General features: G+C 50.4%; 1 pseudogene across 1 annotated transcript in view; it reads right to left on the bottom strand.

The window, feature by feature from the left end:
• Positions 1-19496, bottom strand: part of LOC144759455 (uncharacterized) — a 58145-nt pseudogene extending 38649 nt beyond the window's left edge. The window contains exons 1-2 of the transcript XR_013595601.1: positions 19218-19496; positions 4669-4733 (exon numbers count right to left, since the gene is read on the bottom strand). The product of XR_013595601.1 is annotated as an uncharacterized LOC144759455 (transcript). The remainder of the gene's footprint in view (positions 1-4668; positions 4734-19217) is intronic.
• Positions 19497-23642: the final 4146 nt, after the last annotated feature.

The raw sequence follows: 23642 nt of genomic DNA, 5'->3' as shown, positions 1-23642 counted from the left end.
GAAAATCTGATGTGAACAATGTAATAACACTGGCCAGGCGTTGGAAGAATCTGACGCAAACAATGCAATTACACGAGCCAGAAACTAGGAGAATCTGATGTAAACAATGCCATAACACAGGCCAGGCACGAGGAGAATCTGATGTAAAAAATGCAAAAACACAGGCCAGGCACGAAGGAGAATCTGATGTAAACAATGCAAAAACACAGGCCAGGCTTTGGGAGAATCTGACGCAAACAATGCAATAACACAGGCCAGGCACAAGGAAAATCTGATGTAAACAATGCAATAACACTGGCCAGTCGTTGGGAGAATCTGACGCAAACAATGCAATAAGACGGGCCAGACTCTAGGAGAATCTGATGTAAACAATGCAATAACACAGGCCAGGCACAAGGAGAATCTGATGTAAACAATGCAAAAACACAGGCCAGGCGTTGGGAGAATCTGACGTAAACAATGCTAATAACACAGGCCAGGCACGAGGAGAATCTGACGCAAACAATGCAATAACACAGGCCAGGCACTAGAAGAATCTCACCCAAACAATGCAATAACACAGGCCAGGAATGAGGAGAATCTGCTGCAAACAATGCAATAACACAGGCCAGGCACAAGGAAAATCTGATATAAACAATGCAATAACACAGAACAGGGGTTGGAAGAATCTGACGCAAACAATGCAATAACACGGGCCAGACACTAGGAGAATCTGATGTAAACAATGCAATAACACTGGCCAGGCACAAGGAAAGTCTGATGTAAACAATGCAATAACACAGGCCAGGCACAAGGAAAATCTGGTGTAAACAATGCAATAACACAGGCCAGGCGCTGGGATAATCTGACACTAACAATCCAATAACACGGGCCAGACACTAGGAGAATCTGATGTAAACAATGCAATAACACAGGCCAGGCACTAGAAGAATCTCACACAAACAATGCAATAACACAGGCCAGGCACTAAGAGAATCTGGCACAAACAATACAATAACACAGGCCAGGCACTAGGATTGATGCAAACAATGCAATAACACAGGCCAGGCACGAGGAGAATTTGATGCAAACAATGCAATAACACATGCCAGGCACTAGAAGAATCTGATGCAGGTGAACATGTAATAGCTGTCGGGATCTAGTGTACTGTGTGGACAAGAGGGTGGGAGGGCAAAGACTAGTTTCATATGGACTGTAGCATGGGCAAAATTTGCAATATTTGAAGGAAGTATTACCATATAGTAAATCATGCATAGTAAGTTTTTATTTTTTGGGGACAGGTATGGTATATTACGTACCAAGGGGTGTCAGAGATATTATAATTTTTCCTACAAGGGTCATCTGCTTTACAAAGAATTTCAATACAAGGAGTGACTCTACAAAGCAGTGACGTGACATGCAGTGAGAGGAGAGAATGCAGAGTATCACTAACGTTATGGAACAGCACACAACTTTAGAGGCTACTTAGATACAGGGAGACACCTGAAATGGGCTCTGCACCTCACATGTACGCAGTACACGAAAGCGCCTTTACCCACAGACCAATCATCCTAGGAGGGGCCGAGGGGAGACATAACATCTAATCCCGGCTTTACCACTTTACCTAAAGATGCTGGAAATAAACACCAAATGTTACTTCTCGACAGGGCCACTATACAGGTCCTTATCCTAGGATTGTAGTCCCTCGGCCTCTCCCTCACGATCTCCACCACCCCACATGTAGTTTACTGCACTAGGAAACTGTGCAACCTGGAGACTCTGTGTTTAACCCTGACCTACCAATTTGTAAAATAGTGAGCTTCAGGAATCACTAAGTAAATTTATGCCTCTCCCCCCATTTATGTCCAAGATCAGGGGTATTTACAACCATGCTCAAGCTTTGATTTAAAAAATGGGCACAGACTGTGGTGATGCGTCTTTAACTAAAGATTCCTTCAGCGGCTCCTGGAATGTTGTCGTTGATGCGTTTCCAGGAGTGTTCCCGGCAGTTACGTTCCTGGTGCATTTGGGTGACTGGTGAATAAATCTTACCCTTACCCTACCGATGGCACGAGAGTTTGATTACCACATAGACATTGCCTCTGGTGGGGGGGAGGGTTACACAGTGACCACTCTCATGGACTATTCACCAGAATGTAACGTGGCCAAGTAATAACCTTTGGAGAAAGTAGTCCTGTGTTCATCAGACTTAAACTGTTTAGTACTAGGCGAATCCTACTCTTCCTGTGCCTCTGTCCCCTGATTGGACAATGTGGACAGGAGGATGGATGGAAGAAATAAACATGAAAGGCACGTTCCCAGCTCAAACCACCAGCATGGATTTCATTCACTCATTCAGAGCTGCTTAAGTGCAGGTCTCCGCACTGCATATCAGCATCTCTAAAGGCAAACACTGTCGTAGCAAAGGGAGGGGGAGAGCCCGTATGACCCTCTAGATCATAGGCCGCTCACTAGAAAACGATGACGAAGGACAGGACTCTAACAGGATAAACCGATACAACTCAAATATGAGGTCAATGTATTATTTATCGCCTTAATAGTGCAAAAGTCACTCTGGAATGAAATCAACACTATTCGAATAATCAATGTTCGATTTATAATAGAGGCATTGCTGTGCTGCAATAAAAGAAATCAGCGGCAACAATAGCTATTCTCATAACAAAGTGTACTTATTTTGAGTTTGGATTGCATATTTTACAAGAAGGGGATAAAGCGACAACTGATAGACAACATTATAAAGCTTACCGACTTGCCTTTAAAAGGTTACTGGTACTTTTAGAACAACACAAAGGTTAAGGAACAGCCGAAGTATCAAGTTAGTTCATAACCCCTTATTAATATGACCACATAACCACCGTCTCCAGGTAGGAGCGCCTAATTACAAAAGGCCCACTAATACGGTGAACGACTACAACGCATCAAACTGTGACTATGACATTGATCTATCAAAACATTTGAATTCTGCGTTTGTTCTTCTCGTTAGGTGTTGATTCTGGAAGATATAGGCTGATGGGTTTCGGGCTTGTGCTTTATGCACGCTTCAGGACTTTGCGGAACGAACGTCACCCAAACATCGCACCATGTTGAGGAGGCCATGGGGGTGAGAGTTGGTCGCTTAAAATGGAGCGCCATGATAAAAGAACTGTTCGAAGAAGCACTGGGGTTACCAGCTTCTCAAAAGGGCATGTCCTCTGTTTAGATAGCTGTCCAGAGGGCCAGAGGCCTGGGTGGGACCACAAATGTAAGCAACGGCCCTGAGCCGCCATGGCTAACTTGTAACTCCTGGGTCAGTTTGCTTGTTTGGTGGCTGCAAAGAATCGTAGTATGCTTATATGGTTGGGTTGCTAACACGATCTACAAACTGGCATGTGGACACTCACTTCGGGATCCTTGCTGCCTGGCAGCTCCGGCCACCCAACGAGCAGGACTTTTATAGCTGAGATGTGTGCACCCTGCCAGGCTGTTCCAGTTGTGCTGGAATCACCGAGCTGCACTAGATGAGTGCAGACAATGGAGCAGACCACCCGAGGGAGCCACAAACCTGGAGGTTCACGGTGACAAAGAGTAATTTTTTTAAAGATTACTGTGAGGGTGTTACCAGTACTTCTTTAATGCAGTATTTTCATGGAAACCTTCAAAAAAGGTTAACACTAGCTACAGTATGATTGCGGTTACTAAAAATGTAACATCTGATAGCACAGTAAGAATTTACACTTTTTCTCTTTTTCTCTTTTTACAAATTATGCTTGACTGATCTTATACTCTGTACAGCCCATCCTATCATTTGTGTAGCCTATTTTATATCTTGTTTAATTCTTTCTTTAAACTATTGGCTTTCCTATTCAAAGTGCTGTCTCTCACGGGCAGACGTCACAGCACTGTAAAAATATACAAGTCACTATTCCCTAGTGCACCAACCAGGATTCAAATTAGCGACCCTCCAGTTTGAGACGAAGATATCAGAAATTATAACACTAAGCCCAGTGCCCCAGGCGATCTGAATGGCGTCTGAGTTGAGCCCATTTACGTAAACGCAGGCCATAGGCTGTGTGCCCAGCAGCTTCATACGTGATCTCAAACTACCTGACATACCAAACCGCCTGAACGTCTTGATCATAAAAGGCTACTCCAGGGAGTCAAATGCCCCCTCTGCACTCCCTGAACAGGTCTCACCTCCTCAGCACAGCACAGGCCTCACCTCTGCTGCACCCCCTGGACAGATGTCAGGGTGCAGGAAAAAGGAATCAAAGCTCTTCTTTGTCCCGCAGTATCTGCCATTGAACCGGCATTGCAAAGTTCACCCGCTCGCAAAAGGTCGCGGGTGATTATAGCACGGAACCGGGCATTGTACTATCAACAGGGAGGACCGCGGTGGAAGTTGCCGGTCTAGTCCTGAGTTCCTGGACATAGACATGAGGTTTAGACCAGCTGTGAAGTGCGCCGGTTGATTTTAGAACCGAGGCACTTCACCAACAGATTTTCAGAGATTACTTAGTCACGTTCTTTCTGTAGTCTAGTTAGATAGAAAGAGTGCAATTTTGTGCCAGGCTTAGGCGCAGGTTAGAGTTCTTCGTTGCGTCGCTTAGTTAGGTAATTTAGAACTAAAGAGAAATACCAATTTAAAGTAAATAGGAAAAAAGAAATATAAAGAGAAGAATAAATACTTACCCATTGAATACTTCAGTTCCTGATTTCTTCGTCGCTTGGTTTACAGCGGAGGCTCCAGAAGGTTCCTAAGGGAGAAGTAACAAGAATTCAGAAGATAAGAAAGTAAGGCAGAGAGTGAATGAACGAATGATTGAAAAGGAATAAATGAACTCACAGAGTTATAGGGTGCTAAAATGTTGTTTATAATGCAGGTTACCAAAGAATAAAATACTTATATTGAAGAAAAGAAGAGGAGCAAAAGCCATAGGCACTCTGGCTAAGGAAATAGAGAGAGAGAGAGAGAGAGTAAGAAAGTGGAGAAGGAATTGAATGGAATTAGTAATGGTGTGGTTTTCTATTACAGCGATTTTTACTCATGCTTAAAGATAGAGAGGGAGTAAGAAAGGCAAAAAACGGAGTACGGCAGAAAGTAAGAAAAAGAGTGGAAGAGCCCGAAGGTCAGGCAAATCTCTTCTCTGTCCCATTACCCTTCCCCCCGGCTGGGTTTGAACAGCCACTAGTTAACTCTTCAGTTGGTGGCTGTGGGAAAACCAGTGGTGGAATTTGAAAAATCTCATCGTTCTGCTCGTGGGAGTGTCTGCACTGTCAGTAAACTAAACCCTTGACAACAGGCCTAACCTCCTCTGCAACACCTTGGAGAGGCTCACCTCCTCATGCACAGCTCCTCTTCTCCCCAGGACAGGCCTCACCTCCTCTGCACACCTGGACAGACCTCACCAAATCAGGACACCCTGGACAGACCTAACCTCGTCTGCACCCCCTGGATAGGCCTCACCTCCCCTGCTCCCGCAGGAGAGGCATCTTCTCTGCACCCCTCAGGACAGACCTCACATCCTCTGCACCCCTGGACCGGCCTCCCCTCCTCTGTACCCCAGGACAGGCCTCACCTCCTCTGCTATCCATGGACAGGCCTCACCTCCTCTGCTACCCATGGACAGGCCTCATCTCCTCTGTACCCCTAGACAGGCCTCACCTCCTCTGCAGCCCTGGACAGGCCTCACCTCCTCTGCACCCCTGGACTGGCCTCACCTCCTCTGCACCCCTGGACAGGCCTCTCCTCCTCTGCACCCCTAGACAGGCTTCACCTGCTCTGCACCCCTGGATAGGCCTCGCTTCCTCTGCACCCCTGGACAGGCATCGCCTGCTCTGCCCCCTGGACAAGCCTCATCTCCTCTGCACCCCTGAACAGGCCTCTTCTCCTCTGCACCCTGGACAGGCCTCTTCTCCTCTGCACCCCTGGACAGACCTCACCTCTTCTGGACCCCTGGACAGGCCTCACCTTCTCTGCACCCCTTGACAGGCCTCACCGCCTCTGTACCCCTGGACATGCCTCACCTCTTCTGGACCCCTGGACAGGCCTCACCTCCTCTGCACCCCTGCACAGGCCCCTCCTCCTCTGCCCCACCTCTGGACAGGCCTCTCAGTGAAGGATTCTCATTAAGGACAGAGGAGTCCAGAGTTTATTCCACCCCATCCAGCGCCTCTGACTCCGCCCTGAGTCTCGGGGCGCTATGCACATTCCCCGAAGAAAGACACTGCACCCCTGGACAGGCCTCGCCTCCTCTGCACCCCTGGACAGGCCTCAGCTCTCATGCACCCCTGGAAAAGCCTTTCCTCCTCTGTACCCCTGGAGAGGGCTTCAGCTCCTCTGGACAGGCCTCTCCTCGTCAGACCCCCTGGAGAGGCCTCTCCTCCTCTGCACTCCTGGACAGGCCTCTGCTCCTCTTCTCCCCAGGACAGGCCTCACCTCCTCTGCACACCTCGACAGGCCTCACCTCCTCTGCACCCATGGACAGGCCTCACCTCCTCTGCACTCCTGGACAGGCCTCACCTCATCTGCACCCCTTGACAGGCCTCTCCCCCCCTGCACTCCTGGACACAGGCCTCACCTCCTCTGCACCCCAGGACAGGCCTCACCTCCTCTGAGCCCAGGACAGGCCTCACCTCCTCTACACCCCTGGACATGCCTCACCTCCTCTGCACCCCTTGACAGGCCTCATCTCCTCTGCACCCCAGGCCTCACCTCCTCTGCACCCCTGGACATGCCTCACCTCCTCTGCACCCCTGGACAGGCCTCTCCTCCTCTGCACTCCTGGACAGGCCTCTCCTCCTCTTCTCCCCTGGACAGGCCTCACCTCCTCTGCACACCTGGACAGGCCTTACCAAATCTGGACCCCCTAGACAGGTGTAAACTCGTCTGTACCCCCTGGATAGGCCTCACCTCCCCAGCTCCCGCTGGAGAGGCATCTTCTCTGCACCCCCCAGGACAGAACTCACATCCTCTGCACCCCTGGACAGGCCTCTCCTCCTCTGTATCCCTGGACAGGCCTTACCTCCTGTGCACCCCGTAGACAGGCCTCACCTCCTCTGCTACCCATGCACAGGCCTCATCTCTTCTGCTCCTCCTAGACAGGCCTCACCTCCACTAATCCTCCTGGACAGGCCTCACCTTCTCTACACCCGTGGACGGGACTCACCTCCTCTGCACCCCTGGACAGGCCTCTCCTCTGCACCCCTGGACAGGCCTCACCTCCTCTGCACCCCTGGACATGCCTCTCCTCCTCTGCACCCCCTTGGACAGGACACACCTCCTCTGCACCTTTGGAGAGGCCTCACCTCCTCAGCACCACTGGACAGGCCTCTCCTCTGCACCCCTGGACAGGCTTCTCCTCCTCTGCACCCCCTTGGACAGGCCTCACCTCCTCTGCACCCCTGGACATGCCTCATCTCCTCTGCACCCCTGGACTGGGCTCACCTCCTCTGCACCCCTGGACAGGCCTCTCCTCCTCTGCACCCCCTTGGACAGGAGTTAGCTCCTCTTTCATACCTGGACAGGCCTCTCCTCCTCTGACACCTGGACAGGCCTCATGTCTTCTGCTCCCATGGACAGGCCTCTACTCCTCTGCACCCCTGGACAGGCCTCACGTCCTCTGCTCCCCTGGATAGGCCTCACCTCCTCTGCACCACTGGACAGGCCTCACCTCCTCTGCCCCCTGGACAGGCCTCTCCTCCTCTGCACCCCTGGACAGGCCTCTCCTCCTCTGCCCCTCCTCTGTACAGGCCTCTCGGTGAAGGATTCTCATTAAGGACAGAGGAGCCCAGAGTTCTTTCCACCCCATATAGCGCCTTTGACTCCGCCCTGAGCCTTGGGGCGCTATGCACAGGCCCGAAGAGAGACACTGCTCCCCTGGACAGGCCTCACCTCCTCTGCACCCCCTTCAAAAGGACTCACCTCCTCTTCACCCCTGGACAGACCTCTCCCCCTCTGCACTCTGGACAGGCCTCTCCACCTCGGCACCCCCATGGACATGCCTCACCTCCTCTGTACCCCTGGACTGAACTTTCCTCCTCTGCACCCCTGGATAGGCCTCACCGCCTCTGACCCCTGGACAGGCCTCACCTCCACTGCACCCCTGGATAGGCCTATCCTCCTCTGCACCCCTGGACCGGCCTCACCTTCTCTGCACCCTCTGTGCAGGCCTATCCTCATCTGCACCCCTGGACAGGCATCACCTCCTCAGACCCTTGGACAGCCCTCATCTTCTCTTTTCCTATGGGCAGGCTTCACCTCCTCTGCACCCCCTGGACACGCCTCACCTCCTCTGCTCCCCCTGGACAGGCCTCACCTCCTCTGCATCCCTGGACAGGCCTCTCCTCCTCTTCACCCCTGGACAGGCCTCACCTCCTCTGCCCACCTCACCCATTACTACTGCCACAACGCACCTGCCTGGATACATCACAGCGGGTTAAACACCTCACCCCTTACTATTGCCACAATACACCTGCATGGATACATCACTCGAGGTTAAACGCCTCACCCGTTACTACTGCCACAACGCACCTGCATGGATACATCACAGCAGGTTAAACACCTCACCCATTACTATTGCCACAACGCACCTGCCTGGACACATCACAGCAGGTTAAACACCTCACCCGTTACTATTGCCACAACTCACCCGCATGGATACATCACACCAGGTTACACACCTCACCCGTTACTATTGCCACAACGCACCTGCCTGGATACATCAGAGCAGGCTAAACACCTCACCAGTTACTATTGGCACAACGCACCTGCATGGATACATCACAGCTGATTAAACACCTCAACCGTTACTACTGCCACAACGCAGCTGCATGGATACATCACTTCAGGTTAAACACCTCACCCGTTACTACTGCCACAACGCAGCTGCATGGATACATCACAGCAGGTTAAACACCTCACCCGTTACTACTGCCACAACGCAGCTGCATGGATACATCACTTCAGGTTAAACACCTCACCCGTTACTACTGCCACAACGCAGCTGCATGGATACATCACAGCAGGTTAAACACCTCACCCGTTACTACTGCCACAACGCAGCTGCAAGGATACATCACTTCAGGTTAAACACCTGACCCGTTACTACTGCCACAACGCAGCTGCATGGATACATCACAGCGGGTTAAACTCTTCACCCGTTACTACTGCCACTTCGCAGCTGCCTGGGTACATCACAGCGGGTTAAACACCTCACCTGTTACTACTGCCACAACGCACTTGCATGGATACATCACAGCAGGTTAAGCACGTCAGAGGAGGTGAAGCCTGCCCATAGGAAAAGAGAAGATGAGGGCTGTCCAAGGGTCTGAGGAGGTGATGCCTGTCCAGGGATGCAGATGAGGATAGGCCTGCACAGAGGGTGCAGAGAAGGTGAGGCCTGTCCAGGGGTGCAGAGGAGGATAGGCCTATCCAGGGGTGCAGTGGATGTGAGGCCTGTCCAGGGGTCAGAGGCGGTGAGGCCTGTCCAGGGCTGCAGAGGAGGAAAGTTCAGTCCAGGGGTGCAGAGGAGGTGAGGCCTGTCCATGGGGGTGCAGAGGTGGAGAGGCCTGTCCAGACTGCAGAGGGGGAGAGGCCTGTCCTGTTACTACTGCCACAACGCACCTGCATGGATACATCACAGCGAGTTAAACAACTCACCCGTTACTACTGTCACAACGCACCTGCATGGATACATCCCTCCAGGTTAAACGCCTCACCCGTTACTACTGCCACAACGCACCTGCATAGATACATCACAGCAGGTTAAACACCTCACCTGTTACTACTGCCACAACGCACCTGCATGGATACATCACAGCGAGTTAAACAACTCACCTGTCACTACTGTCACAACGCACCTGCATGGATACATCCCTCCAGGTTAAACGCCTCACCCGTTACTACTGCCACAACGCACCTGCATAGATACATCACAGCAGGTTAAACACCTCACCTGTTACTACTGCCACAACGCACCTGCATGGATACATCACAGCAGGTTAAACACCTCACCTGTTACTACTGCCACAACGCACCTGCATGGATACATCACAGCGAGTTAAACAACTCACCCATTACTACTGTCGTAACGCACCTGCATGGATGCATCACTCCAGGTTAAACACCTCACCCGTTACTACTGCCACAACGCAGCTGCATGGATATATCACAGCAGGTTAAACACCTCACCCGTTACTACTGCCACAACGCACCTGCATAGACACATCACAGCAGGTTAAACACCTCACCGTTACTACAGCCACAATGCACCTGAATGGATACATCACAGCGGGTTAAACACCTCAACCATTACTACTGCCAAAACGCACCTGCATGGATACATCACAGCAGGTTAAACACCCCACCCGTTACTACTGCCACAACTTACCTGCATGGATACATCACGGTGGGTTAAACACCTCACCTGTTACTATTGCCACAATGGTCTCCTATTGCCACAATTGGTCTCCTACGGCGTATCTTCCCTTTCCTACCGAACATCCATAGGAAAACGCTGGTACAGGCTCTAATCCTTGGGCGGGTAGACTATTGTAATAGTCTACTTAGCTCCGCCAATCAGGAACAACTACGCAGACTGCAGGTGGTGCAGAACACCGCGGCAAGACTCATCCTGAATGCTCCTCCCCGTACCCCTTCCCGCCCTCTCCTTTCCCACCTTCACTGGCTTCCAGTGCAACAGAGGGTGAGTTTTAAACTCTGCTGCATTATGCATAAGTGCATTTATGGATCTGGTCCTAAATATCTAAAAGATATTTTTTTCCTCTACTCTCCCGGACGTGCTCTGCGATCTAGCAACACTATGTTGCTACATATACCGAAAGTAACCAGAGCAAGACAGGGAGGCCGAGCACCCTCCCTAAAAGGCCCCTTGTTGTGGAACTCCCTACCACCGCAGCTGAGACAAATCTCCAATCTTTTTTCCTTTAGGAAGAAACTAAAAACTTTCCTGTTTACATCTGGTTAACCTGACCTCTCTCTCTGTTATTCCCTCTATATAATTTGTCCCTCTCACTCAGGAGCCACGCGCGGAGATATCCCTTCGGGGCTGATTCAGGCGCGTTATAAGAATTTAAATAAATAAATAAATAAATGCACCTGCATGGATACATTACAGCGGGTTAAACACCTCACCGGTTACTACTGCCACAACGCACCTGCATGGATACATCACAGCGGGTTAAACACCTCACCCGTTACTACTGCCACAACGCAGCTGCATGGATACATTACAGCGGGCTAAATACCTCACCTGTTACTATTGCCACTATGCACCTGTATGGATACATCACAGCGGGTTAAACAACCCGCCCATTACCATGGCCACTACACACCTGTATGGATACATCACGGCGGGTAAAACACCTCACCCGTTACTATTGCCACAGCTGCGTGGACATACAAACATGCTTCAGGGCCCTCTGAACCAGATGCACATGGCATCCATTTGCCAAATCTAGGGACGAATAACCCCCCCATGCCTATTCTTTCAACAATGTAGATTGTTTCTGTGTTTTAGCCAATATCCACCATGTTTTAGTTTAGGTGCTATATCTTTAGGTGTTCGCCTTGCACTCACAAAAAGAGTGCCTTGGCACTCACCTGCCCACAGCCTGCTAGGTAAACACGCGGGCAGAGCCGTCTGAGTACCGCGACATGGGGACAGTTCCTACACATCACCTTACTTACATTTCTATCATGATATACATGGAACAATTAGTTATAATGATCACTGGTGCCGAGACCGACCGTTGTGTCTTCTTCAGTCAATTCTGGTTACACAGCTCACCAGCTGTAGAACGACAGCATGCTATATCACAGGAAATGATGAGTTCGATTAAGTGTGTCTGAATGGCATATTCTGGTGCCTAAAACTGCCAGCAGAACACCGGATGCATCCATCCCATGTGCAATAACTGAAATAGCTGGTTGCTTTAAAAATTTTTACTGCAGCAGCCACTTTAAAAGAAACTCGGCCAGCACCCTGGTGGCAAGGCCTGGGATCAAAGGCCTGCATAATTTTCTGTTAGAGGCCAGGCAAACCCCATTACCACAGCTTCCAAGAACACAGCCAGGATTTAAGAACTCCATGACACCACAAACGGTTCAAAAACAACTCATCTGGCAAGCCCAGACCCTCCCAACCCATCCTCAAGACTCCATCCCACACAACTAGCCTGCCCTCACATTCATACAACCTGGGCAGCACACACTGTGTGCTGTAGAAGCCACAGGGAACACAAGACAATTTGGTTCATACACTTGCTCACTCACTTTGGGTCCTTAGGGAAGGGTAGAACATCAACCATTAAAAGTTAACTGTTTTCTGTTTTTACTGCATTTAAAAACAAGCGCGCACGCCTCGCAGTAAAAGTAAAAAATCAAGTAGACAGGAGGAGGCAGTAGGGGCAGGGGAGAGAGGAAGGGGCCTGCACCTGTTTCCCTTGCGGGACCGAGCACAAACAACCTGTTAATTACAAACATATGGTTTCAAAGCTCGCTCCCACAAGGAAATCACCAAACGTGCACGCGTTGCCATTGAAAGCAATGCGAAGCGTACACATTTTTGGCAGAAAAAGGAAATTGATAACTAAAGGTCTCCTCCTATGCGTGCTGCGTACGCGAGACCCAAAAAGCTACTTCGGTGTAATGCGTGATAATATCTATGTAGAACTTGGTTGCCCTTACATGTTCTGGAAGTGTATTTATTTAATTTAAAGCACCATGTGATTGTGAGTTAAATATGAATTTTCCCAGCAGGTGTCGATACAGAGGAATAATGTACACGCTAAGACTCCTGCTGCTGCTCTATCTTTAGGACTCTCTGCCGTGCTTTCATTTAACATTAGTGGTGAACATTTGCCCCGGTCAGCAGTCATGAGTAAAAGGTCGCTACTCACCACATTGATAAGTTTCCTGCAAACATTTTTATACGAATGTGAACACACACAAGCATGGAAGAGACCACTGCGGCCTTGCACAAAGGGCCCCTCAACTTTAAATATTCCCCAAGCTTTGCAGAGAAGGCAGAGAGAGAACGGAGTACCCTGCCGGATGGACTGCACCTCTAAATGAAGACAAGAATAAACCTACAAGCAGCTGATATCACCGGAGAGCCGGCGCAGACGACGCATCCTTTGTGCAGGTGTCACATTTGGATCAGGCCAGGGCAAGGAAGGGCGGCTTGTAGGGGATGCGGACATGCCGCTGCAGTGCGACCACAGTGTCTGCTCCTCACCTCCTGGCTGCCAGTGAAACACAGGCACCGGAGCTGCAAATGAATGATGGCACCCTGCTCCGACGTGCTCCAGTCATCATTAGACACGCGGGAAGCCTACGCCTCAAGTCTGCACAGTGTGTCTTCAAAGTCTGGAACACAAAGTGCGCAGACTTAAGCTCCCAGCTTTCTGTTTGCCTGCAGCCTCTACCCCACCCTTTCACAACTCGTCACAGGGATTAATCCACCCCCTATGATGAGTTGGGAAAGGGAGGGGCGACCATCCTCTCCACTCCCTGACTGACGTGGAGCCCCTGCGCTGGGACTAATATTGCCAATTATTGAGTTCCAGAGAACGATCGCGCATCTGCACTGCAATTCCCAAAAGCAGCGATTGCTGACCATGCTGGGTGGCCATGCTGGGTGGCCATGATGGGTCACGATACTGGGTGACCATGCTGTGTGGCCGTGCTGGGTGACCATGCTGGGTGACCATGCTGGGTGGCCATGCTAGATGGCCATGCTGGGTTGCCATGCTGGGTGGCCATGCTGGGTGGCCATGCTGGGTGGCCATGCTGGGGGGCCATGCTGGGTGACCATGCTGGGTGGCCATGCTAGATGGCCATGCTGGGTTGCCATGCTGGGTGGCCATGCTGGGTGGCCATGCTGAGTGACCATGCTGGGTGACCATGCTGGGTGGGGTTTGAGTATAAAAGGGTGCCTGTTCAGAACCGTCTGATTACTATTCCAGGAAATGATCGAAGTAACCCCTTCTTTCCTGAGCTCCCGCGATAAACTGGATCACTCAGTTTTGTTGACGAAGTTTGTTGGCCAACGTTTCTTCAGCTGAGCGCTTTGGTGGTGAGTACGCCCGCCCTGCCAGAGATCCGGCCTCCACTTGGGAGAGAGTGAAATCCCTGGTAAGGGCTGAGTCGGCCGAACTTTTTAGCGTTGCCAGCCTCATCATAGTTTAGTTCTAACTCGACGGAATAGACTAAATGTAATCTGATTTCTTGCGCTACCACTAAAGACCATTATTAGTTGAAACAATTCCAGGGAAGGCAGCTCCGTAGAGACATAACAGTTTGGCTGAAGAATAAAGAACATGATTCATGAATATTATTGTTCAGTTCATGTAACTTTCTTTCGCAGCCAGATGACTTAACCTGGGGCATTGAACTATTGAAGTAGAGGGAGAGAAATGTTTAATGAAACTCTTTACGGAAAGTATCCTTGTAGCAGTGTCTAGAATCGGGTGTAGCTAAGGTGTTAAAAGGTTAGCGTTGAACAAGTGACTTCACCTGATCCCCTTCATCTTGCGCCCTAATTTTAAGAGAGCCGGTATACAAACAGAAACCCTCAAAAAACAGAATATAGAGAGAGAGAGTTCTAAGTTCACCAAACAGGGTATAAAAAACCTAATCCTTCAAAAGCGGGGGATGTTTTATGCGGAATTCAAAACTTCCATCTGAATATTATGTATGCTCTCTTTTTGAAATCTCGCTCCTCGCAGTTCATATCCCCTAAACCCCTTTCCCTTGCCTGGCCACTCCAATACTCTGCGCTAATACAGCATTCAGAGTTGGTGGAGCCTGAAGGTGGATCTCTTGATCTTCGTACAGACCTGGAAAAAGTTCAGACTTGAGAGAAACACACCACTGTCCTCCCACTGCTGAGGAAACCCCCTCAAACCCTTAAATGCTCACCAACCACAGGCCGATCTCCCTGCGACCATTCCCGGTTTACGTCTTGGAGAAAATGGTCAACAGACACTTTGTTGAATACTTCAAGAACCACCAGCTCCTCAAAACCACTGAGTCTGGTTGAGCCCCAAGCACAGCTTTGAACTGTCCACATCCCCGCCATGGATGACATCCGCATGACTCTGGACAGAAGAGACATGGTGATCTCATTCTCCTGGTCCTCTCTGTAGAGTTTGAGACAGTCTTATCCAACGCCCCCATCCTTATCCAACGCCTCCAGGAGATCAGAATCCAACGAGACACACTCCGATGGATCTGCTTCTTCCTGATTGGAAGAACCAAGTCAGTCATCCTGTCACCGTACACATTTCATGCCGGTGACTTTGTCTGCTGAGTTCCACACAGATCTTCCCAGAGCCCGACCCTCTTCAATGCATACAAGATCCCTTTAGCTAGAATCATCCACTCTCATAACATCAACGTTCTCTCCTACACTGACACACAACTGTCTCTCATGGTCGAGATGCCCAGTACCCGGATGAAGTTTTATTCCTGTGTGACTGGAATTGCCCACTAGATGAAGATCATCTGTCCAAAACACTGACGGACTTAAACCGTGATCTTCAGGAAAAGCACATCAGCGTGGGACTCCACTTGGTGGCTACTAAAGAAAGGACGAACATCTACCCTCCCCACCCATGCCAAGAATCTCAGGATCGTCATAGACAGCAAGCCTTGACCCGCCAGATCAACACCCTCGCCTCCACCTGCTTCAACTCCCTCCACATCCTCTGCAAGACCTTAAAGTGGATCCTCACCGAATGCAGAAAGACCATCACCCATGCACTAACAACGAGCAGGCTGGACTAAGGCAATACCCTCTACGCCGGATTCAACAAAACCCTGCTATACAAATTCCAGACCACCATCCATAACACCTCAGCCAGACTCGTCCTCTGAATGATATTCCAGTATGGGCACCCTCAAGTTTGACGATGTACAAATAACAGTTTTGTAAATTGGCCATTGTGACAGAAATTCACAGATGAAAACGTTGTCACAAACAACATTTTTGTCCTACTCATTTTCATTATTTCAACAGTCAGCGTCTTTGAGAAAATCTTGAGGGATCTACACATATGACCCCTTGTTGAATTCTGAGTTGTGTCTACTTTCATAAATCTGCAGCTTTCCTGGATCCACCCCGGGTTTCACAGTGGATTACACCAAAAACTGGAAGAAAGTTGAGAGCACAAAAAATAGGCAAAATGGGCTAAAACTGTTGTAAAAAACTGTTTTTGTCCGTACAAGCTGGGAAGATGGTGACCTTAGCACAGAAAATGTACAACGATGTAATGTATAGGAAAAAAACAGTTCTCTCTGGAGCACTTTTTCCCTATTTTTTCAAAAAATTTAAACATTTTGCTATATTTTGCCTATTTTCTGGGTCCCCTCCAGGGGAATCCAAAACCCCTGGGTACCTTTATAATCCCCTGGATGTTAGACATAAGAGGGTGCCAACTTTGCCATGGGTACCTTTTGTGAAAAAAAGTTATGTACCCAAGCACAAACTACCCAAAATACGTTAAAAGAAAGTGCTCAGCACGTGGGGGAGGGGAGAGAGAAGGGCCAGCATTTAAGGGGTCAATGTGAGCAGTTAACAAACATTTCAGGTAGATTTTTTTCCAGACCGAACTATTAGGGGAATTTTTCAGCAGAAAACTACTAATCCAAACAAATCTGTGGAATTTGCACATTGGATCTTTCGTTAGTTGAAATGGTTCTTTAAACATGAAGCTCCTGGTTTGATCGGCGTCAATTACAGGGCAGAAGTTACACAACATTGTGAAAACAGATGCAACATTGAGCACAGGGGGGCAGTAACATTTATTGTACATGCACATGCAGTGTATGCCTTTGAAATGTTTTATTCATGGTTGAACTTTGGTACTATAGATGCCGGTACTACGCTTTCCACTCCTACAAAGATGCAGCCGTTCCTACTCAGCCCCAAGCATATCATGGCCCGGAGGACCCTTTCACCCTTCCAGTTCACAAGATTGGTTTGCTGGTCACTTAGCCCCCACATACCTCAGAATGTCAGACAGGGTTCCCTAAAGTGGGATCACCTGATACCGTACTGGCTCGGTACACACCGTGTTCTAAATAGGTGACTCAGACAGTATGTATTGCAGAACAAAGCAGGCAGAGCGGGTCGAGTGGGACCTGTACCACAGACACAGGGTTCCATACAAGCAATCTGTCCACGGACTATAAGCGCCACTACGTGCAAAGTGCCTGTAAAAAGCAACAAAACTGCCTTCTGGATTGCTTGCAACACCAACCAGAGGAGCAGCATTGTGGCAATGAGACGTCCCCTTGGAATGGTGCCTTCTTCAGAGGCGTACAACACCTGGGAAAGTATCTACACTGCTCCGTATGGCACACCCTCATTGGTGGTACTACCTGATGTACTAAGGAAAGTACAAATGAGTACAAGGCTGCACCCTCCCTAGATCTAGGAATGAGATGAGGTATCAACCGTACTACCCATGGCACGCCGTCATTGGTGGTACACCCGATATACTAACGCAAGAACAAATGAGTACAAGGCTGCCCCCTCCCGAGATCTAGGAATGAGATGAAGTATCAACCGTACTACCCATGGCACGCCGTCATGGACGGTTCTACATGATGTACTAAGGCAAGAACAGCCCGGATAGAAGAGCCCAGCTTAGACCCGGGGTCCCCGGATAGAAGAGCCCAGCTCAACCCCAGGGGCCCCGGATAAAAGAGCCCAGCTCAGCCCCAGGACCCCCGGATAGAAGAGCCCAGCTCAGCCCCAGGGGCCCCCGGATAGAAGAGCCCAGCTCAGCCCTCCAGGGCCCCCGGATAGAGGAGCCCCAGCACAGCCCCAGAGGCCCCCAGATAGATAAGCCCAGCTCAACCCCAGGGGCCCCGGATAGAAGAGCCCAGCTCAGCCCGAGGTCCCCAGATATAAGAGCCGAGCTCAGCCACAGGGCCCCCAGATAGAAGATCTCAGCTCAGCCCCAGGGGCCCCGCATAGAAGAGCCCAGCTCAGCCCCAGGTACCCCCGGATTAGAGAGCCCAGCTCAGCACCAGGACCCCCGGATAGAAGAGCCGAGCTCAGCCCCAGGGCCCCGGATAGAAGAGCCCAGCTCAGCCCCAGGGGCCCCCGGGTAGAAAAGCCCAGCTCAGCCCCAGGCCCCCCCGGATAGAAGAGCCCAGCTCAGCCCCAGGGCCCCCATATAGAAGAGTCCAGCTCAGCACCAGGGGCCTCTGGATAGAAGGGCCCAGATCAGCCCCAGGGGCCCCCGGATAGAAGAGCCCAGCTCATCCCCAGAGGCCCCAGATAGAAGAGCCCAGCTCAGCCCCAATGCCCCCGGATAGAAGAGCCCAGCTCAGCCCCAGGGGCCCCCAAATAGCGGAGCCCAGCTCAGCCCTTCAGGGCCCCCGGATAGAAGAGCCCAGCTCAGCCCCAGGGGCCCCGGATAGAAGAGCCCAGCTCAGCCCCAGGGCCCCCTGGATAGAAGAACCCAGCTCAGCCCTAGGGCTACGGATAGAAGAGGCCAGCTCAGCCCCAGGACCCCCGGATAGAAGAGCCCAGCTCAGCCCCAGGGGCCCTGGATAGAAGAGCCTAGCTCAGCCCCCCAGGGGTCCCCGGGATAGAAGAGCCCAGCTCAGCTCAAGGGCCCCCGGATAGAAGAGCCCAGCTCAGCCACAGGGGCCCCCGGATAAAAGAGCCCAGCTCAGCCCCAGGTGCCCCGGATAGAAGAGCCCAGCTCAGCCCCAGGGGCCCCCGGATAGAAGAGCCCAGCTGAGCCCCAGGGGCCCCCGGATAAAGAGCCCAGCTCATCCCCAGGGCCCCGGATAGAAAAGCCCAGCTCAGCCCCAGGGGCCCCGAATAGAAGAGCCCAGCTCAGCCCCAAGGCCCCTGGATAGAAGAACCCAACTCAGCCCCAGGAGCCCCCAGATAGCAGAGCCCATCTCAGCCCCAGGGGCCCCGGGATAGAAGAGCCCAGCTCAGCCCCAGGGGCCCCTGGATAGAAGAGCCCAGCTCAGCCCCAGGGGCTCCAGATAGAAGAGCCCATCTCAGCCCCAAGGTCCCCTGGATAGAAGAACCCAGCCCTCCCCAGGGGCCCCGGATAGAAGAGCCCAGCTCAACCACAGGGGCCCCCGTATAGAAGAGCCCAACTCAGCCCGGATCCTGCAGAGATTCCCTCCAGGTTTATTCAGTTTATTTCCACAAACACAGCAGAAAGTGCTGACAATCTCCTACCTGAGCAGAGACCTGTGCAGACGTGTCCAGGCTCTCTACTCCCCCTGGGGGGGCTGTGGGGGGGGCAGATCTGGGGTCCCAGTGGGGGCAGGGGCAGATCTGGGGTACGAGGGGGGTCTGTAGATGAAGGTCGCTGCACAGACAGACAGGGCTCCTTCCTCCTCTGCAGCAGGCTGAACACACAAAGAGTGGCAGGAAGTGATGTCAGCATTTGCTGCTGGTGCTGTCTCTGCCGCCGCTGACCCGGAAGAGGAATCCCTTCTCCCTTCCATCCCATGTGCAGCTCAGTGGATTCATCAGCAGGCGAGGAGCGCCCTCTGGTGGCCGCTGACGGAACCGCCGCCTCCAGCAGGGAAACAAGCATTGGCGCCTGTAAACACACAGGCATGGGAGTTATGGGAAACAAGCAGTGGCTCCTGCAAAGACACAGACATGGGTGGAAACAAGCATTGGCTCCTGCAAAGACTCAGACATGGGTGTTATGGGAAACAAGCATTGGCCCCTGCAAAGACACAGACATGGGTGTTATGGGAAACAAGCATTGGCTCCTGTAAAGACACAGACATGGGTGTTATGGGCAACAAGCATTGCCGCCTGTAAAGACACAGACATGGGTGTTATGGGAAACAAGCATTGGCTCCTGTAAAGACACAGACATGGGTGTTATGGGAAACAAGCATTGGCTCCTATAAAGACACAGAGATAGGTGTTATGGGAAACAAGCATTGGCTCCTGTAAACACACAGACATGGATGTTATGGGAAACAAGCATTGCTGCCCGTAAACACACAGACATGGGTGTTATGGGAAACAAGCATTGGCTCCTGTAAAGACACAGATATGGTTGTTATGGGAAAAAAGCATTGGTGCCTGCAAAGACACAGACATGGGTGTTTGAGTCCATGACAGGGTCTCGTATGAGAAACAAGCATTGGCGCTGGCAAAGACACAGACGTGGGTGTTAAGACACTCACAGTCGGAACACTTCTACTTCCTGGTTTCTTAAGCAAACACCAAACAGGGTCCATCTTCGACTACTTTTGAGAAATGTCACTGGAGGGGATTTAATTCAGTGTAATCTCACGCATCCTTAGCTCTTTCAAATTTTTGTTTTTGTTTCTGTTTTGTTTCTTGTGCAGCGAGGTCTGTGCTTTAGACTGACTTCTCTGAGCCAAAACAGGGACCAGAGCTGCACACCTGTGTGTGTGTGCGTGTCTCTGTGTGTGTGTCTGTGTGTGTCTGTGTGTGTCTGTGTGTGTGTGCGTGTGTGCGTGTGTGTGTGTGTGTCTGTGTGTGTGTGTCTGTGTGTGTGTTTCTGTGTGTGTGTGTGTGTGTCTGGGTGTGTGTGTGTGTCTGTCTGTGTGTGCGTGTGTGTCTGTGTGTGCGTGTGTGTCTGTGTGTGCGTGTCTGTGTGTCTGTGTTTGCGTGTGTCTCTGTTTGTGTGTGTGTGTGTCTGTGTGCGTGTGTGTGTCTGTTTGTGCGTGTGTGTCTGTGTGTGTGTGTCTGTGTGTGCGTGTCTGTCTGCGTATGTATGTGTCTATCTGTCTATGTGCATTTGTGTGTGTGTGTGTGTCTGTCTGTCTGTGTGTGTGTGTGTCTGTGTGTGTGTGTCTGTGTGTGCGTGTGTGTGTGCGTGTCTGTGTGTGTGTCTGTGTGCGTCTGTATGTCTGTCTGTGTGTGCGCGTCTGTGTGTGTGTGTGTGCGTGTGTGTGTGTCTGTGTGCGTGTGTTTGTCTGTCTGTGTGTGCGTGGGTGTGTCTGTGTGTGTGTGTGTGTGCGCGTGTCTGGGTGTGTGTGTCTGTGTGTGCGTGTGTGTGTGTCTGTCTGTGTGTGTGTCTGTGTGTGTGTTTGTCTGTGAGATGTGTGTGGTGCTCTTCTAAGTGTGACCGCCCAGCCCTATGAATCATGATTTGAGGGGGCTGAGAAAAGATTTGTTTTTACCAACTATGTTTGTGTATGTGTCCGAACTGTCAGGGCCTCTTGTCCCGGAACAGCTATCCCCGATAGAAGATTAATTCACACATATGAAAATGTATACAATACACAATTATTTTAAAGATGTAAAGCCAGGTTTTGTGAGCAGTAAAAATGACGTTTATGCTGGTAAAGAAATACTATTGGTGCTTTTATGTTGAAAGAACATAGAAATCGCTTTGTGACTTGGCAAGTTTTCCAGTTTGATCAAAAGAGGGAAACTCTAACTACGTAAATGCAGGCTCGCACTATATTGGAGAGAGAATCTGGGTCCTGGAGCAGAAATAGGGTTGCCACCTTTCCCAGAGAAAAATACCGGCCTCGTGATTTACATTCCATTATAACATAACGGGGTAACCCAATAAATATCCGTGGACCTGGGTATCAAGTGGTACAAAAACAGTTAGTCCTGGAGCAATAAAGTCTACAAATATTCAGATATAAAAGACATAGGCACCTGTTGACTTTGTAAAGGTAAATTCAGTTTATTATTCATAGATATACTTCTAGAACTGGTAGAAGGCATTACCTTATTTAATGATAGTCGGGAGGTTGATCCCAGATAAGGGCGTGTATGCTAGTGGTATGGAGCCTGCCAAGTTTTTGAGAACATCACAACGTTAATTGCGTATAGGGGCAGGTTGCATGAGAAGAGTCCTACCTGATATTGGACATCCCACGCCAAGCTCACATTACCGGCCACCTGAAAGACCTCCACTGGCTTCCCGTCAACAAGAGAATAACGTTCCGTCTCCTCACCCACGCTCACAAGGCCCTCTACAATCTAGGACCCGAATGCCTCAACACACGACTGTCCTTCTACTCACCGACCCGCCAACTAAGATCCTCCAATCAAGCCCTCGCTGCAGTCCCACGCATTCAAAGGTCCACCGTGGGTGGAAGATCTTTCTCCTATTTAGCGGCCAAAACCTGGAATTCTCTCCCCACACACCTCCGCCTCACCCAGAACCACATTTACTTCAGGAAGGAACTTAAAACCTGGCTATTCGATAAATAACTCACCCCCTTCCCCAAGCGCCTTGAGACCCTCTGGGTGAGTAGTGCGCTATACAAATTCCTGAACTTGAACATGAACTTGAACTTGGTATCTCAGTTTCCCATGCGAGAGGTTCATCTAATATATCACCCTGAAATACCAGAGTTAACGGAACAGCCCAGTACTTTTACTAGAGCGGGTGTAGCGGCCCATTTCCAAGAACAGTGGGCCTGATTAACAGAACTAACTTAAGACAAAATCCTAAACTTACGACCATTTTGGTATTCACAGTAGGCACTTACTCATTTCGTATACACAGAAGTCATTTAGGAGTCCTAAAGTTAGGAGTCCTAACTTTAGGACTCCTAAACTGAGAAAAACCCTAACTTTAAGACTTTCAGTATTCACAGAAGGCATTTAGGAGTCCTAAAGTTAGGACTCCTAACTTTTGGACTCCAAAATGCCACCATTGGTCCCATAGTGTCAGTGTACGATCCAGATCAGGCGAGAAATGGAAATTCATCACAGTCAGTAATAGGAGAGAGAACTAGCTCTGAAGGGAATGGCACAGTGAGCGTGATAGCTCATTTGCCGTGACCCAGGGAATTGAGTACACCATTGCCAGTCACTGAAAACTCATCAAGGGGACAGATGGAGATAAGGACGGCGAGGCCGAGATCACTTGCCGATTCGAGATCAGACCTAAGAATGTGGGAGCCACCCGTGAGGAATCGGAATGACAGGAGGACAGTAAGTTGGGATCATGGAAGCGAAGTGAACAAACCAGTCCTTATGGATGCAGCCGAAGGGAATATGTGTAGAGAACAGAGCAGTTCAAGTGAAGAATTGAATGGTGCATCTAGTCGAGGACATAAGGGCAAAGATGCTGGATGTAGTGAGACTGAAAGCAGAGGTAGATGAGATAATCGAAGGAAACTTACCTCTGGAGAGAGTGGGGCATTATGAACCAGATGAACCGGCTCACTGGGTATCTTTAGCCCCAGGTCCGATTTTCAGGAATACACATCTCCCTTACCAGGTGCCCTGTCCCCTCCTGCCCCGTTTGGCCCTCGTGATTCTCTACACCCCAGCCAAAAAAGTAACCAGCTCTATCTTGACAGTCAGCTATTTAAACACCCGCTTGCTGGTTAAACACCAGTTAGAGATCTTCCAACTATTGGATTCAGAGAAACCTGACATACTCCTAGTGACGGAAACCTGGCTCAATGAGGAGTCAACCCCTGACATTCTGGCGGCAGTGCCCCCGGGCTACTATATCCTCCAGACTAATAGATCTTCTGGTAAGCCTGGTGGCGGGGTCGCAGCCATTGTTAGACACTCAATTAGGTTCTCATCCCTAGAGGTTGCTAGCATACCATCAGTCGACTGCCTCATCCTAAGACTTGAATCTTCCCTGTCCCCTCTTATCTGTGTTCTTGTTTATCGCCCCCCCCC

This window comes from Lissotriton helveticus, chromosome 1_1, assembly GCF_964261635.1.
Source record: "Lissotriton helveticus chromosome 1_1, aLisHel1.1, whole genome shotgun sequence".
NCBI lineage: Eukaryota > Metazoa > Chordata > Amphibia > Caudata > Salamandridae > Lissotriton > Lissotriton helveticus.
The sequence above is the reverse complement of the archived record's forward strand: the minus strand, read 5'-3'. Positions and strand labels throughout refer to the sequence as shown.